We start from the raw sequence: 14535 nt of genomic DNA, 5'->3' as shown, positions 1-14535 counted from the left end.
AATTCACGACAAACGATTCTTGGAGCAGTTTAAAGTAGTCCCACTTCTTCACCTTCGGATTTATGTACGCACAAACTGTATCAATGAACCAAATTCTACCATTTCTACAGTTTCCGAGTCGGAACTACTAACATTCTCTCTCTCTCTCTCTCTCTCTCTCTCTCTCTCCCTCCCTCCCTCTCTGACACGCACACGTACGCAGTTTGACACATAGCAGGTCCCCGCAACGATAACGGCATGGAGATGGTGCACAATTCGCTTAGGTCTGTGTAGCGTGTAACAGTCCCAGAGTTTGGACCTCAAAATACGCCTCCGGACGTTGACCCCTGGGGACGGACTTCAATGCCTGTGTCAGCGGAGATAAGGGGCAGTGTTGGCTTCCGTTTGCAAGACAGCGTGCAACAGTCACAAGCGTCAGACGTCTGCTGATAACACTACGGGCTGCGACCGCAAGGAGGCGTAGGCTGCTCCGACTTAGCGTGGCGCGTTCTTTTTCCAGAGTCGTTTCTGCGATGTTGCCGTGTGTTCTGACACGGAGAATGTTGCACTACGTGAAATTTAGAAAAAAAGAGATTTAGATTAGGTTTAAGGAATGCGTTATTTGTAATTTTCAGGTTATCAGGCATAAAATATAGAGCTATAGAAAAAGAACGAATTTACCTAAACCAGAGTACAGTTGTAAGAATCGAAGAGTACGAACTGAGAAGTGAGCGAAACTTGTAGCCTATCTCCCATTTTATTCAGTCTGTCCATTAAGCAAATAGTAAAGGAAATGAAAGTGACAATTGGAAAGGGGTTAAAGTTCTGGTAGAAGAAAAAAATGCTACATGGGCCAATGATCTTTTACCTCTGTCAGTGCCAGCAAAGGACTTAGATCGTCAGGAGAGTGGCTTGAAACGTGGTTACAAGATGAACACGAACGTAAGTAAAACAAGGGTAATGAAATGTAGCCAAAACCACGCGATTTTAAATGAGTCTTCTTTCGCTTATTGATAGAACAATGTAATTATAAACCAAAAGCACAATATTTTTTATGTTATATGGGATTAATTTATTTAATTAACCGGTTTTCTGCTTACACGACCAGCGACAGACTATCGTCGTCAAATAAGTAACAATATGTGTAAACAACTTTGGAAAAGATGTTACTCATTTCGACTCAGAAAAGAACGCACAGTAAATTCCATCATTGGCAGTGCACTGCTACGCAATGAAAAAGGTAAAAAGAAGTTGAGCAGTAAATAAATGTAAAGGTATCAAACCAGGAAAAACGTGAATACTAAACTCGAGAAACAGAGCCTATATAATAATTTAAATGAAATTAACAATTCAATAAAATAAAACTAGTATTGGAAAAGGTGCTAAAGAATAACATGCAGAGGTATTACATATGGAAAGTGATACAGAAACAGAGTAAAAACACATAAAGTACACAATATTGTGCTTTACAGTTATAAAATGAGGCTACGCTAAGAGAATTTGTTTAGAAAATGGCACATGAGCTTTGCTGATTATCAGCAAAATAACTGATAAAAGCGTAAATAAACAGGATATAAATTTTAGACTGACAATAACAAGAAAAGTTTGAAAAACAGAGAAACCTGTTAACGTCTAATGTAAAGTTACAGTGTTCAGGCGTCCGGATTGTGGCGTTACAGGCAAAACGCGGGCGATAAAGAACGTAGACAGGAAGAGAATGGAAGCTCCTGAAATGTGGTGTTGCAGAAGAATGGTGGTGATTAGAAGGAGAGAACCGATTTAAGCTGAAAAAAAAAAGTTCAATTTTGGTCACCGAGTGCTAATCTTCTGCTGTAAAGTATCTCGTCGGCGTCTGCAGTGCTCATATCGAACAAATTGTTTAAGAGGCGGTAAATAATATCAACATTGTGTCTTTCTCGAGTGTTTGACCTTTTCTGCCCACGTCACGTTCCTAATTCATTACATATGGAAACGTTTCTACATGTCTCTCTTGCATTCACAGCGCCAGATTTGCACCTGGTGGCCAAAATTGAAACTAATTGTTTTTTTCTGCGTAAATTGTTCCGCATTAACGCATTAGAGTGTCCGCCAATTTTCACTGTTACACGACAACTACAGCCCGCACTGGACCAATATGAGTAGCTGCACTTTATTACCATCCGATGTATGAAGACTTGCACAAGATACACAGCCGCGTAGAATTGCATCGAACGAGTCTTCGGGCTGAAGTACACAGTACAACGTATAATATGAACTGCATTGAAAATAAAGAAAAGAAGAAACGTTTGATTTTATCGTCCAAGTATCACCTTATTCACTCAGTCCAAAAAGTTTACAGACTGGATTATTAAAAATTAGAAAAAGTTTAAGACGGCGGTTTTAGTGCTTCAGGTGTTCTGTATAGTCTCCTCCTACTTGCGTACAACGCACAGAATGTTAATACATTCAGAGAAGTCCTCCTTCGGGATGATCAACGCGTGCGTCACATTGGCTTGAACGTCCGTTAAGTCGTCAAAACGTTGATCCTTCGTGTGAATTTCTGCATTTCGTCGTTTTGTGGTACGTAGGTATTGATAACGCATAGAACACGACATCTTGTCACCCGTGACGATTTATACGGCAAAGCAGAGTGCGCGTTTTGCATTTTATTCAAGTCGCGGCAGCCGTCAACGCATCGTCTGCTGTCCGGGAGTGAATATGTGCGGGAAAACTTTAACATACTTATGTCTTGTTCAGAATCGCGTAAAACTTAAATCTTAAGGGACGGACAACAATTTTATTTCTGCTCGCACTGGAGACGATTTCGAACGAAAGACGCAGAAACTAGAGAATCCAGTAGCATCAGGCGACACCATTAATGTTGAACTACTAGCACATATAACACCGTTGGAATATCTGGGTGTTACCACTACGCAGTGGTATAAAATAGAACTAACTCGTAGAAACCGTAATACGGAGGCGGATGAAAACTTCAAGCATGTTCGGGAACAGTAGAGCGATTCAGTTAAGCATTCAGCTTATGTGACTACTATGTGGTGCGGCTTCACAAGCTGCTACATTTTCGTTTTTCTTCGAAGTGACCACACCTCGCAGTCCTGTTACGTGCATAGTGACATCTGAACGTCACGAGGACTTACTTTTGCAGCAAACGGTTCCAGCTTTACAAAAACGCAACTGTGTCCACACTAATATTTTAAGGCAAGGCTGGGCGACACATATCGCTTACCAGGTGAAAGTTTCCCTTCGAGAAACCTTCGGTTACGACCGCATTATCTCTAGGCAATTTGAAGATGTGTGGCCTTCGAGACCTCCGACCTAAATCGTGGTGATTTCTGGCTGTGGGGATATCTGAAAGGTAGTTTCTATCAGTGGTGTACCCGGAATATTCCTGATCTAAAGATAGCATACGACGACATATCACCCTGATTGCACTGGATGTCTGCGAGCAGTTGTCGACCGTGCCGTGTTACGGATGGAACATGTTGCTGTGTCGGAAGACTCAACTGCTAAGGTCATCAGTCCCTAAGCTTTACACACTACTTAACCTAAATTATCCTAAGGACAAACACACACACCCATGCCCGAGGGAGTCCCCGAACCTCCGCCGGGATCAGCCGTTCCATATTGTAAATTGTGACCACAACATAATAAACGTTTCAGAACCACAGGTGTCATGTGTTTGATCGTTACTACCCTTTTCCTGCACCCATCACATTCTGACTGCTTACAGCTGCCGTATTTCACCTTGTAGTCAGGAAGTAGAAAGCCGGCCGCTGTGACCGAGCGGTTCTAGGCGCTTCAGTCCGGAACCGCGATGCTGCTACGGTCGCAGGTTTGAATCCTGCCTTGGGAATGGATGTGTGTAACGCCCCTGGATTCGTTAGGTTTAAGTAATTCTAAATCTAGGGGACTGATGACCTCACATGTTAAGTCCCATAATGCTTAGAGCCATCGGGGAGTACAACTACTATTTTTTCAGCATACTCCGCGAGAGCAACAATTAATGAAAATATATACGATGGTTCTGCTTTTTGCGATGTATAAAGTCCGCACTGCAGCACACGGAGCATCGTCAGTTTAATTATAACTATCCTGTATCTTGAGGACGTACATCGATTCTCGCAACCTTGTGCTTCTAGAGAGCGGGTTGTGGCTTCGAAATTCATAGTTTTTCAACTAGAAAACAGTAAATGCGGCTGAGTGAAAGATGGGAACAAGAAACAACCGGACACTGAAGAACAGGGTGTATCAAAAAGAATCATCCGATTTGGCATGTCTATATTTCTAAAACTAATAAACATATACAATGAATTCTGTTTTTTGATGACCGGAAAAAGTTTTTATTTTCATACCTTTTCATAGGTGTTCAATATGCCCCCCCCCCCCCCCCCCTTGGGATGCACGGTATATGTCAATGAGGTAATCAAATTGTTCCCACACTGCATCCAGGATGTCTTGACTTCCACAGCTGCTGTTATGCGATGTCTCAGTTCATTCATTGTTGTTGGTAATGGAGACACACAGAGTCTTTCATAAACCCCCACATGAAATATTCACATACAGTCAGGTCTGGTGACCTCTGAGACCAGTAATGTAAGGCTGAATCGTTTGGTCCAGTGCGACCAATCCATCGGGCAGTAATCCTTTGATTTAAAAATTCCCGCACTTCCAGATGTCAGAGTGGCGATGCCCCATCCTGTTGGTAAATGAAGTCGTTCGAATCAGTCTCCAACTGTGGGAAAAGGAAGTTCAAGCATATCGAGATATGTGCTTCCTGTAGCAATGTTGTCGACAAAATAAAAATGGACCATACAGCTTCGTCAGTGAAACTCCACAAAACGCATTAATTTTTGGAGATTCCCTCTCATGTTGTACAACTTTATGTGGTTGTTCCGTACACCACATTCTCACGTTATGAGGGTTCACTCAACACAACACTAATCATGGAAGAAAATTGTCATCCTCCATCTTGCCAAGAACGAAATTACAAAACTACACACGATGATTAGTGTCATCTTCACGAGGAGCCTGCAGTAGCTGAATTTCGAATAGTTTCATATGTAAAAGCCGACACGACACACGCCAGATGGACATCGGGGGCATGCTGAGCTGTCGGAACTACAAGGCGAACGGATTTCTATGGACTCCTTATGAAACTATGACTGTTGCGTTCGACGTCTGTGTCAGACACTCGGGGACGCCCGGAGACTTGCCTTTAGACAAACAACCTGTTTTTCAGAACTGTCCGCGCCATCGTCTAATGTTCTGTGCTGTAGGAGGATCCACACCGTACCTAGTACGAAAGTCACGCTGGACAATTATTACTGACCCGGGCTGCTCAAAACGCTTTTCTGTTGTCCTGACACCATTTTTACTAGAACCGAAGTGGACGCACACTACTGCTACCTAGCGGGAACCATGTAAAACTCGAGAGTTTTCTCTTTCCGACACTATATTGTTCATGCACATATCTCAAATAACATAATAGTTACGACTTTCTTAATCGGATGATTCTTTTTGCCGGATTCTGTATTTTTTCTCACGAAAACAATTAACAGAATGTTAATGTAAATTCTAGAATTGTGTCAGTCTCGTGTCGATACAATGTTTACAGCCTCGTTTAGAATCTCATCTGGAACACAGCTTGTAAGTAGGCTGTTTAGGTTCTTATATTGATAACGCCACCGACACGTAGCGCTCTGTATGAAAATCACTGGCTGTGCTGTGTGCAGTCTGTGGCTGGGTGGCATTGTTGGAATTTGCTATTGTAGTGTTGGGCAGTCGGCTGTTAACAGCGCGTAGCGTTGAGCAGTTGGAGGTGAGCCGCCAGAAGTGGTGGATGTGGGAAGAGAGATGGAGTTTTGAGAGCGGATGATCTGGACGTGTGTCCATCAGAGTCAGTAAATTTGTGAGACTGGATGTCAAGAACTGCTATATATATTATGACTTTTGAACACTGAAGGTAAAATACATTGTTTGTTCTCTATCAAAATCTTTCATTTGCTAACTATGCCTATCAGTAGTTAGTGCCTTCAGTAGTTTGAATCTTTTGTTTAGCTGGCAGTAGTGGCGCTCGCTGTATTGCAGTAGTTCGAGTAACGAAGATTTTTGTGAGGTAAGTGATTTGTGAAACACATAGGTTATTGTCAGTCAGGGCCATTCTTTTGTAGGGATTTTTAAAAGTCAGACTGCGTTGCGCTAAAAAAAATATTGTGTGTCAGTTTAAGCACAGTCATTTATAATATTTTTAAGGGGACGTTTCAAGCTCTGTACTGAAATCGAGGCGCACATTGCTGCTACTGACGGACTGCCCTGCATAATGACGCTGCACACGTCTCTAGCACTGTGCAGTTTGCAGCGTGGCTTAGAAAGTGTAACGAGACAGCGGCCGCCGCGGCGCGGTCGCTGGCTGCTCGTTTGTTCCACATGGCGGCGTCGACTGCACAACAGTCATTATACCGCTGTTGGGAAATGCCGACAGGAATGCACCGCCAACAGGCGTCTGAACAGAAAGGATGGGAAAAATCGACCGGCTAAAACCTATAACGGTTTTTCAGTTCTGAATAACCGGTATTTTATTTTTCACCAATAATCTGGTAAGACACCGAAATATCAATTAGCCAAAGCAGCAGTGCAAAAATTTTTGGTTTTTAAATAAACCCTTTTCAAAGAAGAGTAATTTTTTATTCGTAAAATTTCCAATGCTTTGAAATGTTGTGTTATTACGAAAAATGGGAAAAGCAGTAGCCGGCCGGTGTGGCCAAGATGTTCTAGGCGCTTGTCTGGAACCGCGCGGCCGCTACGGTCGCAGGTTCGAATCCTGTCTCGGGCGAGAATGTGTGTGATGTGCTTAGGCTAGTTATGTTTAATTAGTTCTTAGTTCTAGGGGACTGATGACCTTAGAAGTTAAGTCCCTTAGTGCTTCGAGACATTTTTTAAAAAGCAGTAAGTGATATTTTAATAATAGTGCCGACAGAAACGAACAACAAATACATGAGATATTAACTGGTACAGCTTTGCTAAGAAGGTAAAGTACCTGTTACCATGAGGTGTGGCGTATTTAATGGCACTATGCCTAGTATGGAAGTATTTTAAGAAGTACGGTGTCAGTGAAGTGCAATGCCCCTTTTGCTTTAACATATTAAGAATGGGATAAGCCGTAACGAACTTACAACAGGAGAAAAAATTTAACAGTTCATTCATACAACGAAAAACTAGTCGAAAACACCAAATTTTAGTTTTTTTTATTCACTTGATGGCTAGTTTCCATAATAAAATAGTTACCATGATTTGTGACTATAACGATGCGAAAACCATATAAAAAATGTACAACGAACAGTTACAGTACATACAGATAACTGGAACTGTTCGTTGCACGTTCTTGACATGGTTTTCTCATCTATGGATACATCATTATTGAATATGTCACGATGATTTGAAAATGGGTCTCGGCCCGAAACTAGTAATCATGTGAAAAAATAAATAAATAAAATTTCCTGGTTTGCATTGGTTTTTCGTTGTACTGATTAACAGAATTTGCTGACCCACAGATATTCCGAAGTTCGTGAATTCATTAATCTTTTACAATAAAAATAGAAGGTAACCGATCTGTTGCCTCTGTCTACATGTGCACTTAGCTGCTTGTAGCTATTGAAAACGGACGAATTAACAGGTAAAATATAGGTCTTCAACCTCAGTTTTCAGCCTTCGACACTGACTATTCGTAATGCCCAAACTCTGGTATGTTCCTCGATTACAACATGATTTTTGAGCAGAGTTTCAAAAATATTAGAATCGATAGAAGAATAATGGCGACTTTTTTGTGGTATTCAGCTACTCGTCACTTTTAGAGAAAGCAGTGAACGGTGGACGAACTATTTTTCTTTTATTTGCCTATTTAATTTAATATTTTGAGTTTATGTATATTGTAACTGGGGGTCAAAATTTTTCACTGTTTGTTCGCTTTCTACGTTTATTACAGGGCGTAAAAAAAGCGCTCCGTCTTCAAGACACAAGTGGCCCATCGGGACCATCCGACCGCCGTGTCATCCTCAGCTGAGGATGCAGATAGGAGGGGCATGTGGTCAGCACACCGCTCTCCCGGTCGTTACGATGGTTTTCTTTGACCGGAGCCGATTCTATTCGGTCAAGCAGCTCCTCAATTGGCATCAAAAGGCTGAGTTCACCCGAAAAATGGCAACAGCACGTGGCGGCCTGGGTGGTCACCCATCCAAGTGCCGGCTACGCCCGACAGCGCTTAACTTCGGTGATCTGACGGGAACCGGTATATCCACTGCGGCAAGGCCGTTGCACATTACAGGGATAATGAGAATGAAAACCAAAATCGATTATTTCAGAAACTGGTTATTTTGAGCGGTTTTAACGCTCCAGTTAAACTGGCGTTGAAAAAAAGGCCGATACAATCGAAAACCGGTTGTTTAAGCGATGACACCGAGCAGAGTGGAACGACGGGAGAAGCTGCGGGGAGAGCGAGAGATAAAGATCCAGGAATGCTGGTGACTACCGACGCTAATGGTCGTAACCGCACTGCTATGACAAGCTGTTAAATGGATACAGCGGAAGGTCGGCCAATATTGGACAGGACCTGTACCGGAACTCTACCCTTTGATGGGACTAATCATCTGAGGTCATCAGTCCCCTAGACTTACAACTACATAAACCTAACCTAAGGACATTACACACATCCATGCCCGAGGCAGGATTCGAACCTGCGACCGTAGCACCCGCGTCGTTCCGGACTGAAGCGCCTAGAACCACTAGGCCACAGCGGCCGGCAACGTGATTTTGAATCTCAACAACAGTGCGTTTCAGAGTGGGAACAAGTTATGTGTTTCTACTACGTTTTATGGATGGACGAATTTAACTTTGAAGTAGTGTGTTTTATTTGCAACTAAGTAATATTACATTTTCATTGCATCTTTACATAAAATTGATATTTTCTATATTGTTGACTGTGAGAGTGACTACTCCAAGTAAACTACAAGGGGAATGTTAATTACCATGGTGGTGCATTTGGATTGTTTGGTAAAAGGTATTTCGGGTTTCCCAGACACAAAAGATACCCTAAAAATACATTTTTACGTCTTTTAAACAAGCAAATATGGAGAAATCATCACATAAAATGAAATGAAAGTAACACGAAGGAAGCCAATGTTGGGCCTATGAAAATTGTGCTAGTGTAGTGCTGCATTCTCTTCACTACGCGTTTGATAAATGTTTCACTGAAGGTTAACCAATATTTGATTTAGACCTACTCAACAGAAAACTTCAACTTAATTGCTTCATTATGAATTTTCGCTTCTTTGAGTCAAATTTCATCCAACGTGGAACCATAGTAATACGAGGCACATAGGACTTCTACCCACTTTAGTATGATGCTCATAAACCCTTGTCCAATTACAACATTGTTGTAACAAAACTGACTTTATTTATTACAATTTCACGCACTGCGGGGGGGGGGGGAATAGGGAAGAAATAGATAGCTTCGTGGCCATAAATAGAGGGAGCAGGAAGACACCTGAATAAGCGTAATGAGAGGAAAACGGATATGACCAGCTTTAAGGAAGCAACTTGACATTTCTCTGTTGCAATTAAGTGCAATCACGACCGACTACTTGAAAATGAATAAATTCTTCTCGGGTTTCAAGCACCGTTATTTCGAAGTACAGGAACTGAAGAAAGATTACAAATAGCTTAGTTCAGTGAATCAAAATATATGTGATGTAAACACGACAGGAAACGAAGTTTGCGACCACTGCAATGACGTAAGTCCACCTGATGGAGGTGGAATCATCCTGAAAGGGAAGTGGAAATAAAAGTGAATTATGGGTACTCACAGTAACTTTTAGTTTCAATTCATGTTTATAACGGAGAATCAAGCATAACCTACGATGTTAACATTAAAAATGGAATTAGCTCCTCAAGCTTTCCAGACGTTGTCTACACCATCGTCATCAGGAGGAAAACTACCGGCTACCGGCACTGGAACGGCTTTCTACACGTGTATAACGGAATGCCGTGCCAGCCTCATCACTCAGTGGCTTCACTATTATTGACGAGGGTGAAGACGGCTGTCTAAAGACTGGTCATTTCATTCGAAATGACACGGATTAAAAACCAAGGAGACTCGTTTTCAGACATGCTACCGTGAAGGACATCGAGAATATTTGCAGGGCGAACTTTTATCTCATCTGATACAAGAACTTTTCCTGTGGGTTAGGCACGGCGCACGTCGTTTGCTACGTTACGTTGAAGTTCACTATTTATAATGACGCCTTCTATTGAATACGACTGCGAGATAAGAGACGTGTGTTATATATGATGGATGAGGCCTCAATAGAGTCGACAAAGTTGGCTATGATGAACTTGTTTCGATGAATTGGTCCATAGAACCATAATTCCAATTTTTAATGGTTCTTGGAGCATCACTAGCAATGTAATCGGAAGCATAACCAATGTTACTCACTAGATACGCCATGTGAAAGTATTCCTTGCCACACGATAAACACCTCTCGAAAACTAGAACCTCTGATGCGTCTGAGATTGCTGCTGCATGTGACACTCACACTGCTTCATCACTAAGAATTTATACTAAAGGAAAAGAGTTCCAAGAAATGATAGAGCAGATCGAAAGCCCTGGAAAATATCATGGAAAGCAAAGAAAACGAATACAATTACAATAGGAGAAGGGCCAAGGACGTCGATACGATAGTTCGAAGGGGAGTAGGGCTAGACCTGGGGATACACACTATTTTTAAAAATTTTGGAAGACTAATGGCGACTTGCAAATAGTATAAAAAGTTCCAGTTGCGACCATATTAAAAACCTATGGACTTCAAGGTAATATTCTTGAAAGAAAAATACCTGACTACACTGCGTTTTCTCCTTTCCCTGAGAGCTTGAGGGGGGGAGGGAGGCGCTCCCCTCCCCCTTTCCTTGCCTCAGGATATGGGCGCCCTTAAGGAGGGCAAAACGGTATAAATCATGCCAAATGGAGAGAAACTGTAATATGTGCGGAATTAGAATACATAGGAATTGGATGTGCAGTACTGACATTAAATCATGAATGTCAGTAGCAAAATCGGCGTTCTCTAAGACGAGGATTATTTTCGCAGCGCTGTGTGCATGTGAATCATGTAAAATGTTAATACATTGTTTTGTCTAGAGCGACTTTCTGTACTTCACCGAAAATTTGCCCATGAGGAGGAAAGACGTGAAAAGGCTGGAGGATTAGCGCAGAATGCAAGAACATAAAATGAGGAGCAGAGTTACGAACAAAGAGGTGCTGAGGAGAATAGGAGCAAAGAGGCAGTTACTGGACGTAGAAAAAGGAACTATATTCAGTACGTGACGTGAAAAGATTATAAAAACTATTTTAGAAGGGTATGAGGAGAAGATAAAGGAAGTGTGGAAAACGATTCATATCCTTGACAACACGTTACTGGATGCAATTATAGTAAACATGAAGAAGGAAGCAACTGACCGCAAAAGATGATTGACTTGGTGATGACTGCACTCCTAGTCGCCTGCAGGTGAGCAGTGTGACGTGGTTCGGTAGCTTAAATGGTTTAGTTGGGGGTTGGGTTGTTTGGGAGAAGAGACCAAATTGCGACGTTGTCGGTCTCATCGGATTAGGGAAGGAAGTCGGCCGTGCCCTTTCAAAGGAACCATCCTGGCATTTGCCTGGTGCGATTTAGGGAAATCACGGAAAACCTAAGTCAGGATGGCCGGCCGCGGAATTGAACCGTGGTCCTCCCGAATGAGAGTCCAGTGTAAATGTTTTAGTGGCCAGTTAATAAGCTATAGGGTAGGAGATTGTTCTGCAGTTGGTCGGAGGGCTTTCTTTTTCTCGCATGCAATACGACATTCGGTTGTGAGACTATCGCATGTGTTTCCAACATGCGGATCACAATGAGTATCATGTTCAACGTAATACACCTCTGGAGTGGCAGGGTGAGCTAATTTACAAACTGGATGAAAAAGTATCACCTACAAGTGTAGCACGCGTAGAAAGGCATCACGGTTGCTCTAAAAGCAACGAATTTTCATTATTTCTCAGTCACTGCAAAAATTCGATTGGACAGGTCGAAGGAAGAGTTCAGCTCATGAACGTTTTCTACACTCGCCGTTAAGCGAACCGACTTTAGACGGTAAAGTTAGACAGCTGAAAATGTCACATTTGGATTCTGTTACGTTCGCTAGGAAACACCAGTACCGGTTGGTAACACTGTAGCAGTTCGCAGTTCGTCAGCTCAACGAAGGAAAGGAAAACACGGTCTAACGTCCCATCAACGACCAGGTCATTAGCGGTCATCAGGGACGGCGCACAAACTGGGTTTGGAGATCGCGAAGACCAATTACAGCACCTACAGAGACCTTTAAGTTATCATTTTTACTATTCCTCTGACGCGAATGGAACTAATGATACAGCAGGAAGTGCTCTCTACCCATCACTTCATAGTTTTTTAGCGAATGTACAATGACGGGAAATAATCTCAAACACCAAGCAGCTATGCGACATAATCGAAAGTCGATAGACTCGTTTCTACATCTGAAAGGCGACGTTAATTCAAATTTCGCGCCAGCCGCATAACAATGGCGCTAGTAGCGCCACTATGAGGGTGCAAATCAGGTTTGCCTTAAATACACGCTGTAACGGTCGAGAGTGTTATTTACCTTTGAGGATGGACATGGTGAGTTGGCGATATTCAAGAATGCCCTTAAGACGGCAAAGACGCCAATATCGAACCTCACAGAGTTTGAACAAGGTCGTATAAATAGGGCTACGAGAACTGGATGTTTCTTCTGCGATACTGCAGGAAGACTTGGTAGGAATGTAGCCACTGTACGTGATTGCTAGTAGTGGCGGTTACAAGAATGTACGATAGCAAAAAGACCGGTCTCCGGCGGCTGCGTTGCACTAACGCGTGGGACGACCATCGTATGTCGCCGTATGGCTCTGTCGCTTTGCACTGCACCTGTACCTGCAATTTGAGCAGCCGTTGGCACCACAATAACACATCGTACTGTTACAAATCTGTTACTTCTGGACAGCTCCGAGCCAGACACGCTGTGCCGTGCATTCTAGAGATGGGCAAAGTCGTTCATCCTTGGGAACGAGTTCACTGGTGATCGCTCGTTTTTGGGAACCATTAATTTTTACTCGTGTACCGTTCTTGTGCTTGGTATATGGTTCTCACGAAAAATTGAAAATTGGTAGCATAGGTGACTGAGGATGGATGGCGCCAAGAGGGGGCACTTGCCTCCCCCCTGGAGTACAGAGCCATAACAGAATTCTCACACACTTGTGATTTTCGTGATTCTGCAAAACATCTCGTTTAGCCAATGCAACGTTATGTGGCTGATTGCAGTGAAATAATATAAGGTGGCGCATGAAAAACCGGCCCCGAGTACAGACTGCTCGTCAGTTACGCACGATTGACCGCAGAATAAATAAACATGTAATAATTAGGCAGTGAAGAAACAACAAATAGGCTAATGCAAACAACTTCGAAACAATAGATGACGATTGGTAAGCGACAGTGAGCAGTCTAGTACTCGGGCCGATGTTTCGTGCGCCATCCTGTACCACTGAAATAATAATGTAGGAGTTATCGTATTATCTTTACAAAATGTGACGCCATACACTCGATTATGAAGCGCAGGCTTCATTCGGTTTTAAGTCTGTCTGTCTTCCACAACAATGAACATGCTCTTTTACCTTGGATCAAAAAAACAGACGGAAAATGGCCACTCGTGTGTGCTGTGCCAACGTCCTTTGCATGTGTGATTACAAAAAATCTTGCCTTTTTACAAGTCTTTGTTCTGCTGTTTATAGAAATAGTGAATTAAGCTGATGCGCCGTTTTGTTACCTGAAAAGATGTATGTATTACATACCACGTAATTTTTGTGTAATTTATGTAATTACAAAATACATTTAATTACCGGTCGTGGACGCTGAATTGAATACGAAAAGAACCAGAAGTTCAGAGTTCAAAAAAGGTTTGAAACAGATCTGGAATGGACGTCCGAAGCGAACAAAAACAACTGGATACTGAAGTATGAGCAGTCGGCAGTGCCGGCTGGTGTGGCCGAGCGGTTCTAGGCGCTTCAGTCTGGAACCGCGCGACCGCTACGGTCGCAGGTTCGAATCCTGCCTCGGGCATGGATGTGTGTGTCGTCCTTAGGCTAGTCATGTTTAAGTAGTTCTTTGGTTCTAGGGGACTGATTACCTCAGATGTTAAGTCCCATAGTGCTCATTACTTGCCTGCATGCTTGTATTCAGGCACACAGGTTATCAATGCGGCACCATTTCTCATTTCCAATGGCTTATCTCGATTTTTTACGTCAACGTAGATGTAGAAATTTCGCCGTATCCTTTTCAAAGTAACTATCCCAACATCTGTCTTGTTCGATTTGATGATGATGATGATGAAGTCCCACACTCCGAGGAGCGTAGGGGACGATGCGGGAGACCCGCACCACTGTACTAGGCAAGGTCCTAGTGGAGGTGGTTTGCCATTGCCTTCCTCCGA

General features: G+C 42.7%; 1 protein-coding gene and 1 pseudogene across 1 annotated transcript in view; both read right to left on the bottom strand.

The window, feature by feature from the left end:
• Positions 1–14535, bottom strand: part of LOC126251329 (transmembrane ascorbate-dependent reductase CYB561) — a 306700-nt gene that overhangs the window by 272775 nt on the left and 19390 nt on the right. The gene's annotated exons all lie outside the window — the stretch shown is intronic.
• Positions 8174–8291, bottom strand: LOC126254086 (5S ribosomal RNA; annotated as a pseudogene).

This window comes from Schistocerca nitens, chromosome 4, assembly GCF_023898315.1.
Source record: "Schistocerca nitens isolate TAMUIC-IGC-003100 chromosome 4, iqSchNite1.1, whole genome shotgun sequence".
In the NCBI taxonomy this organism is placed as follows: domain Eukaryota; kingdom Metazoa; phylum Arthropoda; class Insecta; order Orthoptera; family Acrididae; genus Schistocerca; species Schistocerca nitens.
The sequence above is the reverse complement of the archived record's forward strand: the minus strand, read 5'-3'. Positions and strand labels throughout refer to the sequence as shown.